Source organism: Asparagus officinalis, chromosome 5 (genome assembly GCF_001876935.1).
Source record: "Asparagus officinalis chromosome 5, Aspof.V1, whole genome shotgun sequence".
Lineage (NCBI taxonomy): Eukaryota > Viridiplantae > Streptophyta > Magnoliopsida > Asparagales > Asparagaceae > Asparagus > Asparagus officinalis.
Window position 1 is genome coordinate 33,926,758 of NC_033798.1, and position 14,095 is coordinate 33,940,852.

Here is a 14,095-nt window from a genome sequence, read left to right on the forward strand (position 1 = left end):
GCAGCCGATCCTCCACCGCCTACAATCCTCCGAGCGGTGACCAGAACCGAACGATGCGCGCTCGAATTTAGGAATCGCGTGAGCTCGAACCGGGGTCAGCAGTTGAGCCATCAAAAAGACCCTCAAAAAATGAAAAATTGGACCAAGGTTTTATCTAAATAATTTGAGGGTTCTAATGAGAGAGAAGTGAGTGATTGCGTGAGGAGAAGTACAAAGGTCCTCCAGATTTTGTTGAAACCTGAAAATGAGGAGGAGAAAATTTTGAAATGGGACAGGTGTCGGCTTGTGAGTAGCTGCTGCTTGTGGTACTGGTTTTGTTTGTTTCTTTGATGCTGAGGTGGGATTTTGTGAGCCAGGTTTTTTATTTTTCTCGTGGAAAACTGGGACTAGAACGTTGCCGCACGCTTTTGCCATTTGGTAGTAGCCTCGAGATTTTTCTTTTCTTTTTCTTTCTTTGGTTAAAACACGCGAAGAAAAAAAAAGACAGAATGGATTTTAGGAAGGTAAATAATCCTTTCATGGAGGCAAATGTCTTGAAATAAATTGAATCAAATCGAATGCTGAAAAGCTTGTATTAAGCTTGTATTTGTACTTGTCTAAGTATTTGCATATAAATCTGAATTTAAATAGCAATCCTAAATATTTTTCGAACTCGAGCACCTACTTCTAAAAATATTGAGACTATTTTTTCTCAAAAAGATATTGAAAATACTATCAAATGTTATAAAATATTTATTTAATATTTACTTTACAGTTTATGAATATTAAAAATTTTAATTAAGGATATATTTATTTGGTTAAATAAATAAATTAGTTTTCTAACAATATTTATTTTAAAAAATATTTCAATTTATAACTTACAACTATTCACTTATAATTATGATGTATAATATGTAATTGCTTATTTGCACTACTACCAAAGTTCTTATTAGCAATGGTTAGAACCGTTTCAAATAAACATACTTGTAACGGTTTCAATCGTTTCTAATACATTAGCAATGGTTAAAATTGTTAAAAATTATCCGTTTGCTAATAAATCCGTTGCAATTAGCTTATAGCAACGATCAACAATCGTTGCAATAGTTCGCAACCGTTTCTATTAGATTATTTTTTAATAAAAATTTAAAAACCCACGTCAGTAAAATAAAAATTCACATTAGCCGTTACTAAAATGTATTACCAACGGAAAGCAACCGTTGCTATAAGGTTTAAATTTTTGTTACATAAAAAATAAAATATTCGTGTTATTGAATTCCAACCATTACTAAACTGTATTAATAATGGAAAACAACCGTTCCTATAAGATTTGGAAAAAAAATATTTTCAATAAATATAAAAATAGCATAAAAATATTATAGCTTATTCTATTAATTAGTCTTAGCATTGATATTCACCTATTTTGCATCAGCTATTTCATCCACTTCAAACGTGACAATCATTCAAATGAAACAAATCATTACCACCGTAAAAAATGTAACTTGATCAATTAAAAAAAAGAACTAACTGTTTGATACAAGCTGTGCGAGCAAATCCAAAAATTGATGAACAATCACAAAATTTTTAATTTGGACCATCAATTTATAAGGTTCCCAACTCTACACAGTAAAACATCTAAGACTGAATAACAAATCTAACAAACAAAAATTATTCAAAGGACATACAACAGTAAAGAAATAAACAATGACTAAGTAGTCTTCAAACAATAAAGTTCAGTGAGGCCATAGCTTATCAATTTCACAATTCATTCATTTATAATGTTTAATCCCATGACTTCTCCCACCACTCCATTGCAGCAAATTTGAGTCCCCTCGACCATTCATTGCCTTGTAACCTCCATCCATATCATGCATGTGCCTGTCCAAAATAGTAGAGATTAGAAACACGCAAAAGATATTTCGACCTCCTTTTTTATTCAGTAAATCTGTCTTTCATCAATCTAAAAATATTAAAAAATACATAATGTCTATGCATATCCAGATAATTAGACTAAAACAAAACTGGGTATGGCAAAAACCTTTAACATAATTTTTTTTCATGATTCTCTTTCATAGACTTTCATGTTTTCATCCTTTATGAATTGATACAAATTTTTATCAAGATAATTTTTTTATACTAAAACATAATTTTTTTATAGTATACATTATTTTCAATTTTTTTGTTTGAACAAAGTGTTTATGTTTATGGGATCATTTTAAATCACTCTTATGATGACATTTATGTGTTTGAGCTTTCGGATCATCTAGTTATGGTTTATAATATATTCCTTATGTGGTTTGATCAAGCTTTGCAAAAAGAATTTCTTCTATTGATCAAACACTTTTTAGATATATACTTTGTTTTGTATTTGCATATGAGAGGTTATATGTTTCAGCAACCCTCCGGGAGGTTTATCGGATGTTAAAAGCTTAATTTGGGTTGAAACTTGTTTCAAGAGTTTTTTATTCTCACCTCTCTTGCTTTTGTCGAAAATGATACAATATTTCTTTTTGTATTATTTGGCTTTTATTTGAACCTTCATCAGGTTCATGATTTCATTTTTTTTCATGATCTACTTTTGTTTATATCTAAATAATGTTTTATGATTGGATATTGAGACACCTTTTATATGTCTATTTGTGCTCTCAATCAATCATGTTTTATGGTGGATAATTTTTAATTTCTTTAAATCATTTGATGTTTGATTTTTTTGGATATATATCTATGTTTTAGACTCTTGTGACTCTTCTCTTAATAACACATATAAGTGGTCACTTGGTCATTTTTTAATGTGAGTTGTGTTTAGGATATTCTATACTCATGCTTACTCACATTTGTTTTCCATGTTCATAATTGCATATTTTCCATATGGCATTTTGATAGGGGGAGCAATCCCTATATCTTTTTTCTTTATACTCACCTATGCTTTATGATAGGGGAAGCTTTCGCTCTCTTATTCTTTTGTTTCTCCATTTTGATATTGCCAAAGGGGGAGAAACAAGTTGATTGTGAGTATATTTTAAGAGTATTGTGCCTTATTGCATATCTTATATACTCTTTGTGTAGATTGTTTGTCATCATCAAAAAGGGGGAGATTGTTAGGTCTCATGTTATGAGCCTACATCTTCTAATCTTATTCTGATGATTACAAACAATTCCTAATATTGTTTGTCTAGTGTTTATGTTTTCTTATTAGGTATTCTAGACAAACAATGTAGTTGGAGGTTAGATGGATTGCGCCCTCACGATGATATCAAAAGGAGGTTGGCGGAATAGTGGATTGAAGCTATTGCACATCAAGTCATATTCAAGATCAAGCTTCATCCGCAATCAAGTCAAGCATATTGAAGATCTATCAAGCTTGGGTAAATTAGTTTAGGGTTTATACTTTGTGTGTTAATATCTTAAGCTTAATATTATACACACACAATTTAATAGTTTATGTATTTTATCCACAAAAGTTTTTGTAAACAAATAGATATATAATACTTATTTGTTTTCTATGTGGATAGGTTGTTTTGGTTTAGCTATATAGATATGAAGCAATATATATCTTTATTTTCACATTTATGTGCTTCATATTCTATTGAATGTGCAAAATATTATGTTTATGGATTGAAGACTTATTTACACTATTTTCATATCTTGTATAAGTCTCTAAATCCATTCAAAAGTGTTTCAAAGTTTTGTTTAAATCATTTTGGTAAAATCAAGTTTTTAACATGTTCATACTTATGTGATTTTGCAAAATAATGAGATTTCACATTTGGGATATGCTTTTTGAAAACCAGATTTTGTAGCATGTGTACTATCATGTCTACAATCATTTTCTAAAGTTTCATAATTTTTAGAATTTGTTTGATATTTTTAAAGGCAGTTTGAAAATCAGGTTTCTGCTTTAAACAGGCTGTATACTTGTTATCAGTCGACTGGTCAGTCGATTGATAAAATCAGTCGACCGATCAATCGACTGATGAAAGTGCCTGTAGTTACCAGTAGTTTCTGTTTTGTTTTGGTCGACTGACCAGTCGGCTGATGAGGTCATTAGTCGACCGATCAAGTCATCAGTCGACCAACGAGCTGGATGCTGACTCTAATGATCAGCTCATCAGTCGACTGATGAACCCCGTCAGTCGACTGATGGCCTGTAACGGCTATTTTTCTAGTTTTTGTTTTTATCATTTTGCTGGATTTTACTTGGGTTTTGAGCTTTGTTTCTTCATCCTATATATACCCTATACCATTTCACTTCTGAACAAAGAAGAGAAGTTTTAAAATAAGTTTAAAAAGAGTTTTAGTTTGTTTTAAGTGTTTGTTTACAAAATTAGTTTTGTGAAGATTGTTTTATAAGAAGAGGAGATCAATTTCAGTTTGGGCTTTCAATCTTCCTATCCCTCTCTCTTGTGATTAGAGAAGTGTTTCTAAACTCATATCTCTAGCTTGTTTATGCTTCATTTGTTATATTCGTATTTGCTAGATTTAATTGAGTTTATATTTTATTTTTCTCATTGCTTGCACTCACAACCATTGAGCTTAACTATTTTTACATATTGTATAATTTGGGGTTGTGGTGAGTGTAACATTGAGAGTGAGCTTAAATTATGTTCTCACCTATTATAGAGAACAATTTATTTATATTGTGCTTAATTGTGAGTTAAACGTTGTATCACACTTGTACACCGAAAGGAGTGTGTGGTGAGAGACGGGGTTGTCCCAAGAGGAGTGGTGTCGGTAGTAATGCCTAGAGGTAGGTCGTAATTCTGAGCACTTGAGGGAAACACGGGCTAGAGACCAACACTTAGAGGGTGTAGAGTGTGATTGCAATTATGTGTGTTGTAAAGTTTTCGGTGAACTAGAAAACCGAATTGTGAGGTGTAAACGTTGTTCGGGTGAGCGTAGAAAACCCGGTTGTGATAGTGGATTTCTCCCTGGGAGTGGGGAGCGAAGACGTAGGATGGAAGGTCCGAACTCCGTGATCATATTATTGTGTTTGGAGTGTTCTTTGTTTCCACTAGTTGTTTACACTATTGTTTCTTATTTATTTTCTCTTGTGTTTATATTCTTGCATATATTGCATTGTACATCTATCTTGCAAGAATATCTTGTTAATAAGTTTTAATCGGCATTAATATCTAATAAGATTAGCAATAACCCTATTCACCCCCTCTATGGTACTTTCAATTTGCCTTTGCCGCCTTCAACGACTTCGTCCACGTCTCTATTCTTAAGATATCATGAGAATCATCTATCCTCAAGCTCCCATGAGGATCGCTAAGCTCCCGAAGCAAGAAAGAAGATACACTTGTATTATGGCTCCCCTCTTTAGGAACTTGAAGTCTTGTTCAAGTTAGAACTATAGTTGAGGGAACTCGCGAGCCCCTCCTTCTTTTCTGAACCACTTGGCCTTGCTAGGAATCTGGTCTCGACGTCCGATCGGAAACAACTCCTTCATCCCGCATCTCGTCGTAGTAACCTTCCGCTCCAAATTGCAACCCTCTTTCAGTGGCTCCTCATAAGAACTAATGCATAACGCAACAAACTTCTTGCTTGCATTCACTAACCTCTTCGCTCGGTTCACCGTCACCAAGTTTGTCTCCTTCAGAAGAGATGCTGAACAAAATATAAACTTTTCACCATCTTTGGTGAATGTGTACTTCTGAGCTCGCCTCTCATAGATCGCGTATCTATCCCACAAATAGGAATTGCCTTGTATAACCTGACAAACATCCAATAGAACTACGTCGCACGTGACCTCGTCAATATACGACTCATGGAGCGTAAATCTAAAAGTGCATTGATTAACTACACTCAGTCCTGTCTCCTTCTGAATCCACTCCAATGGATAGAGCTTTGAATACTTGATTGTCTTCACACCCAGCTTCTGAACCAAGGTCTCGGATATCAAATTCTTCTCGCTGTCTGGATCAACTATGGCATCTACTAAACTGGTCTTCACCTGTAACTTAAGAATAAAGAGCTGCTCTTTAGGGTTGTCGTCCTCTTTCGTAGCTTGCTTCCCTGTCATAAGGTTGAGACTATTGTTGGGCTCTGTCATCCTTGGGACTTCTTTCGAAACTTGAGCTATCACGTATGCCTTTTTCTCCTCCTTCTTCTTCAACCCCCTTGGCTTGAGATGATGATACTTCTCCCAGCACCGATCAACTACGTGCCCTATCTTCTCGCAATGACTACAAATTAGCCATGCTTTCTCTGGATCACCCTTCTTCTTCTCCTTCTTAGATTAAGAACCACTAGACTCGCCTCCCGCCTGTTTTGCATCTCCTTTTGCCTCGTTGCTCCTCTTTTGCTTGCCTTTGATGACAAAAGCCTTCACGCTTGCCTCTGTAATAGATTCCACTGTGAATAACTTTATCTCCTTCTGGATGTAATCGCTCAATCCCGCCATATACTTCATAAACACAGAATATTCCTCTGTCGTAATGTTGAGGACCATCTCCTACTGCTAGAACTCTGGGGTGTATTCTTGAACGGTTTGATTGACTCTTTGGCGCAAGCTATACCACTTGTACCAACGCTCCTCAAGGAATCCTACCAAGTAGAACTGCTTCCTCAGTAGCTCCTTGAATTTGTTACACGACACCGCCTTTCTTTCCTCCTTGCAGTAGGATTTTCACCATGTCAATGGATGCCCTAAAAGCTTCAAAGTCGCGAACACGAGTTTCTCCTTAGATGAATATCCGTAGAGGGTAAAATATGTCTCCATCCGCTCGATCCAATCATCGAGACTCTCGACATTGACACTCCCATCATAAATAGAAATCTCCACCTTAAAGTCTATCTTCAAATTCTGGTAAGAACCCTTACCCCCTTGATACGGAACAGTCTTAACAATCTCGGTCTCCTCATCAAAATCAGATTCCTCGCCTTCCCTATCAGACTCTACAAGTCTCTTCTTGCTTTTCGAAGAAGATTCCTCTTTTTTGTCCTTTCCTTGGAAAAGATTAACGAGCTGTGTGAGAGTCAAACCCATTGTCTCCATCTGTTTCTCCAATGCATCAAGTTTTGCTGAATTATCCCCTTCAGTCATCTTCTTCTTCCTTAATCTCTGAACTCTCTCTAAAAAATTAAGGATCTCACCTAGCTTCTTGTATTACGATCGAGTAAGGACCATATACATGATCCCCTCTTCACAGGATCTAATCGCTCTGATACCAACTTGATACGAGACGTCAGACGAGCACCCCTTGATCACGAAATTATCAAGAGTGAGTTGAGAAGAAGACTATAGAAAACACAATAACAATTCAGTTTTGATGAAGAAAAATACCTTCTCTAGATTATAAGAATAATAGATTATAAATCCCTCTTAATCTCTCTAGAATCAAGAACAATCTCCCAATTCTCTCTAAACCCTAATCTCTTGGTTAGGATCTCACATCTCTGATTTCTCTTATATTAGAACCCTAAAACAATCCTCTTTATAGAGTTTACAACGTGGATGACAAACTTATAATTAAACAAACCAAAATCAAACAGGAAAATAGAGTCCCAAACGAACCAGGAAGGCTCAGGAAACCATCGCGGTCGACCGCAAAACCATCGCGATCGACCTGTTCCAACGACAAAAACCAAAACCCATTACGGGGTTTGGCCGATCGACTGCACATGTTGCTATGGTCGACCGCTAAAAGTCTAGAGACCTCCCAGGATTTTGTGCACGTTCGCGGTCGACCACGACGTCATATGTGGCCGACTGCTGGAAGCTCAAAACGTTTCCTGTAGTTTCTTCCGTAATCTTCGACTTTGCCACCTTCAACAACTTCATCCACGTCTCTATTCTCAAGATATCATGAGAATCATCTATCCTCAAGATCCCATGAGGATCGCTAAGCTCCCGAAGCAAGAAAGAAGATACACCCGTATCATTTTTTGTTCAATAAATCTGTCTTTCATTAATCTAAAAACATTAAAAAATACATAATGTATATGCATAACCAGATAATTAGACATACATTCTAGTGACTCACAAACAAAATTGGGTATGGCAAAAACCTTTAACCCTCGACCTTTGTTATCAATATCTCTCTTGTGCACAAAAAATAAACATGAAATATTTTACTGAGCTAACCGAACTCTGAAACTAAGGGAGAATGGTGTAGTGAAATATAGCAACACAAACATTAGAAATCCCCATTTACATAAAATCCACATGAAAAAGGACATTCTTGTTTACTTTGGGATTTTGCGGACGCCAAACAATTTTGACAGTAAGGTCCCCATCCATTAGTTTGTAACAAAAGGCTTAGGCTTTTGAAACTTCTCTGAGATTTCTCTCCTTAAGGGTAATGGACTATCACATGGTTTGGCTGTTAGAATTCTAAGTCTACTCCAGTTCGATCCAAAGGTGTTTTATTATGGAAATTATGTGAACAACAAGCTTTCTAGAAAATATATTAGAACTTGTAAAATTTCCCTATTTTAAACATATAATAGCAAGTTGGATATAAAAATAGAGAATATGATATACATGCATTCAATCATTGTGTTTGTCTGTTTACTCCAGCCATGGCTTGAAAGCTAGACACTATCCTTTGCATTTCTTGCATTTAGTAATCTCTTTCGTCTTTTTCCCATGCCTTCTATCTTTCCGCTTCTTAAGCTCTTTTCTGTATCTCTTCATGTAACTCTTGTATTTTCTTATTAGTAGCATATAACTCTTGGATTTTCTAGTTAGCAACATCTAGCTCTTCTTGAAGTTGAGAGTTGTTTATACTACTCTCGATGTTATAGGATGTAGAAAACTGATGAATCATTGTCCTTCCTTTGTATCCAGTACCATATCCTCTTTCATATCCCCCATGGCGCTTTCCCGCTACCTCATCAAGAACACTTGATAGTGTCAATTGATGGTCTTTTGTTAATGGATCTGCATCTTGAAGTTCAACTCTGAGCTCCTCAATCCTTTTAATAACCTTCTCATGTACATGATTAAATTCATAACACACAACATATATCGTATATGATTAAGCTAAAATAAAATCACAAACAAAACTTACACAAACGTCTTGAGTTTTCTTATGTGGATAGTTTCCAGGACCCATTTTTTTCTTTTGGGACTTAATAAATATATCAAAATCATCAAAAATTTTTGGATCTACCTCTTTTTGTAAAGCAGAAAAAAGAAACATGAATAAGCTAATTAAATATAAATAACTAGATATGTGCATCTTGACAAAATATTTAATTCATATTGTTGCCAATTACCAATTTACGCTTAGTTCTAGCCATAGACTTTTGTCCCAAACAATGCCGAAGTTTCTTTTTTGAAACATTCTATAAATTTCTAGCGGCTTCATCCAGCAATAAGAAATGATAGAAAATAACATAACAAATTATTTTCTCTACATGTATTTGCTATAATATATTATGAGCAATTTTCAATTATACATATTTTGATTTACAACAAGAAACCTGAATAAGAAATAAACTAATTGATATACATTTCTAAATTAAAAACTTACCTCTTTGTTGGGATTGTCTATATAGTTCACAAAGTTTTCCCACTCATTACGAGTGATCCTCTCAAAGTTAATCTGACCACGTTGCTGAGGAGACGCAGTTTTCCATTCCTTGTAATACTTTTTCTTTAATTTTGCTTTCCAAGATCTTATTGCTGACTGCACTGTAAGAGTACACCAACGATGAACGAACATCATATTTACTGGCATCTTGAATCCAGGATTCTTAGGGTCTTCATCACCACTTTCCCAAATAAAATTATCCTACAAGAAAGGCCAGATAATTTATATAAATTAATTTTGAAGTACAAATCAATCAATATTTAAATTTTACCTTTAGAAGCTCCATAATATCATCCATCTTTTCTCGAGACTCATCATTCCACTCCTTATGTAAAGGAAATAAGATGCACATTCGTGCATAATACCCAAGCTCCTGTGAAAGCTGAAATGCCGTATCACTTATAGGTTGTCCACTACTCCATGTTACTATATGCTTCTGTCCGGGAGGAGGACGAAAGGTTTCAAACTTAGTGGGTTTCCTGTTAGGTTTTTTACCATTCTCATTAGCTGCTTAAATGTTCATACGACAATTGCATATGCTAGTCCATACTATTGGTTTATTTTACAAACAAAACTTGTATAAAATTTTAGTAAAATATAATCAGAAGTTAATTGAAAGTAGTTTGGCTTCTTTTTAGTAAAAATGCAATCAGAACTATAAAAAGTGTATTAAACTAGTTTGGCTTCCTTTTAGTAAAATATTGTAGGCTTCCAGATAGCCTTTTTATCATTTCCATGGACACTTCAAAATATTCATGAAAATTATACATATGTTGGTTCATACTATCATAACAGAAGTTAATTGATTGATAACAGAAAAATACCTGCATGAACCTCCAGATTGATTGTGTTCTCAACAGAGTGAGTATTCCCATCAAGACCATCAATGGTTGGACTTGTATTATTAAAAATAGGTGTGCCATCATTAATAATAGGAGTTGGAGGAACAACATTACGACGATATATCAAGGGCGCACTCCATTGTGGACGAATAGACTGGGAAGCTAAAAGACAAAGAATGATATAATAAAATTATATATTAACTATTTGCTTATGAAAAAAAGGCTCTCAAAGTTGGAAGTAGTACAATGACTCCAAAAGTCACTAAGATGAGGCTTAGAGCATGCAATACTTATGAATGGCATTTGTAAAAATATGTGCCCAAGCAACACTACTGCTCCAAAAGTCACTAAGATGAGAAAGAAATCACCACCTGAGACATGCGCTGAAGTTCTACTACTTATATGTGTTTGGGTGGAAAGTTGATGTTTTTATTATGCAACTTATTACAGCTTTAGTCGTTACAATAAGTTTAACAATCTGATCTTTTTATAAGATCTCCTTACACAATAAAATAAAGAAAATTACAACTCTTCTCAAACAAACGCAACTGATATTTATCTACCGCTGCTTGCATGTGATCTTTGCTTGTACCGAGGACGTTAATATCCGTGAACTACCAAGCGATCAGATCAATTTGAAGTTTCGTTGATTCACGAAGGAATCAAGAAACCAAAGAAATTATCTCGACAACAACGAGATAACCACTCTTCTCGAGATCGCAGCTAGGTACGATCTCAAGGGAATGAACCAGGCTATGGATCTGATGAACTCCCCTTCCTTATGTCGAAGAACTCGATCCGATCTCCTCCTCCTCTATGAAATTCGTGGCTCCCTTCAGATCTCCTTTTATGAGGGTGCTAGGGGTGTATTTATAGGCTTTAAATGCCATGTTTGTGGATAGGAATGTCGTGTTTGTGGATAAGGTCGAAGAACAACCGTTATTATCCGTTTAGGTGGATTTTTGGTTATGTAACAACTTTCACATGTTTAAGGATAATCCCACATATTTATGGATGACCCAAATGAGTTTTAGAAGCCAATCTTATTAGAAAATATGTCGGGAGCTGACCTGGGCATGAGTCACTTTGACTGTCTCGCACATGTCCGAGACAGCTTAGACCGTCTCAGGTATTTTGGTGCTAACTCTCTTGTCGGACCTCGAAATGAGATGATTCAAGATGTGTTGGAAATCTGACAAAGATACCTACAACTCTTATCTTTTGAGCTTCTTCAGATTCAAAGCGAGTCATGGTCAAAATCTCTATTCTTCTCCGAGACACACTTTGTGTCTCACTGGTGTAAAACGACCTAAACGGTCTCGGGTATTTTGGTTCTAACTCCCTCGTCCAACCTCAGAATTAAGTGATCCAAGATGCATTAGAAAGCTTGCGAAGAGCTCTACAATCTCTCATGAGCGAGACACCCATGGGATGAGCGAGACATGAGTGGTTCTTACTCCTTTGTGGGTGAAACGTAACCCCAGGTCTAGTCCCTTCTTCATTATTATACCATCCCATTAATTTGTATGCTTTATCAACTCACTTCGTGCATTTATTAGCTTCTCTATGATATCATATAATCCTCCTTGATTCGGACAATGATATTCATCATCTTCTCTTCGTCTTGAGCTGCGTGCGGGAACCCATAGGTAATTTTTAACACCTACAGATACCCACTCCAAAGTGTTTCAGTCTCGTTTTTTATAGAAGAGCCTAAAATACTTTGGATATGATAGGCCCCACCTTCAGTCGGTATAAAAGGACCTATAATTAGCTTTAGTTCTTAACTTCTTTAATTTTCAGCATATTCAGTATTTTGTCGAATAGTTAAGATTCTGTCGGTGCTGCGTTTATCGTCTGATCGTTGTTAAAGCCTCGAAGTAAAACTGATGTATTAGTTTTTGATCTTAGCTCGTGTCGTTGAGTCGACGTTGAACTAACTATCTTCGTCGGGGATTCATATCTGAATTACGATTGAACCCCCTAGGATCATCCTTTGACCTAAAATTGATCTGAATCTTTTTTGGCTAAAAAATGTCGACACATTGACCTTCATCATAATGTGTTGACTGGCATTGACTTTTTCTCATAAGGCTTTGACCAGCGTTGACCTTCATTACAACGCATTGACCGGCATAAATATCGAGGCTGCAGGACCAATTATTAGGGCTTGGTTCTTCTGCAGGTATGGATTTTACCCTTACATCTCGTTAGTTATTTATTTAACCACAAAGGAGTTTTGGTTATAGGATCAACTTTTGGAGCTGATACGGCTATCATTGCAAATGCTTTAAAAGTTCCTCATGGAGACTTCGACTGGAATTGGTGTTGTCCCGGGTGCTTAAGTCACGAGACCAACTGATGAAGCTGGTGCGTCAATGACTATCGGACTTATAGGATTTTGGCAAATTCTCAGCCATCAATGGATTTGATAAGCCTTTACCGACTACCGTTTGAGTCAGGCTAGCATACGGATTGTCTAAGTCTATTCTGCATATAACGTTCTGCTAAAAGAGTTAACTCTCTTAGATTTAGTGCTATAATATTGAATACATAGACTTCGCCATTGTTACGGGAATAGGCTACCCGACAACACGTATTGGGTGTAGACTAGAACAAACCTTTGATCTCGGGTTATCCTTAAGAATATTATGTGTAATATTCTCCAGAAACTTTCCGCTAGAAATAAGGGAAACAGTTTAGACTTGTATACCCCTTGGAGTATCATAGAGAACCAGTTTAACCTCTTATACTTATCAGAGGATAAGAGCAGTTTAACCTCATATACATGTCGGAGGATGGGAGCAGTTTAACCTTACATACCTGTCGGAGGAAGCTATTCTCATTCAGCTTCTTTTAGCGTTACGATGCCAACATCAACCAATGCTTGAATGTTGTTTTTCAGCATAATACAAGTCTTGGTGGGGTGATGGACCCTCCTGTGATATACACAATACTTAGGATCCGAAATCTTGTTTGCTTCCTCCTGATTTATAATCAGTGGTGGCTTGATCTTATTATTAGCGAGGAGGTATTTGAAGATGTTTAGAACTTCATCATCTTCGAAAGAATACTCCTACTAAAACTTCGGATTAAGAGTCCCTTGTTGCCTCCAAGGTGGCTGTTGATGAATATCGTCAGCAGTTGTAGGTACTTTAGTCGTCGGTTGGCCTCTCTCGAGCTCCTTTCTTTTGAGAAAGCACTCGACCTGTTCTCCATGTAGTTTTAATTCTTTCCATGTGGTTTAGGGGGCAACCCCCATGACTTCGAGGACATCGATAGAGAGATTGTTATGGCAAGTCTGCAAGATGAACTCTTCTGTGACAGGATTCCTACAATTCATTGCCTTGTTGCGAAAGTGTTGGCAAAACGGTCAACTGACTCACCGTCCTTCTGCTTCTCATCCAGAAGAGCCCCGATCGATACTTTGGTGTCATCGTCGAAGAAGTTGTTGAGGAACAAGCTTTCCATGTCGTCCCAACAATTGATGCTCCCCAGCTTAAGATGTCGATACCAATCGAAGGCCACCCCACAAAGGGTGCCCACGAATGACCAAATCATTAGGGGTTTAATCTTGGAAATCACTCCCAAGTGGGACTTGAAATAAATCAAGTGTTGAGTGGGTGAACCTTTCCCGTCAAACGACGTGAAGTTAATTAGATTGTACTTCATCGGGTACGGGATTGAATCCTACTCTCTTGGATATGGGCACGGAATGCCCGTTCTCCTTACTTC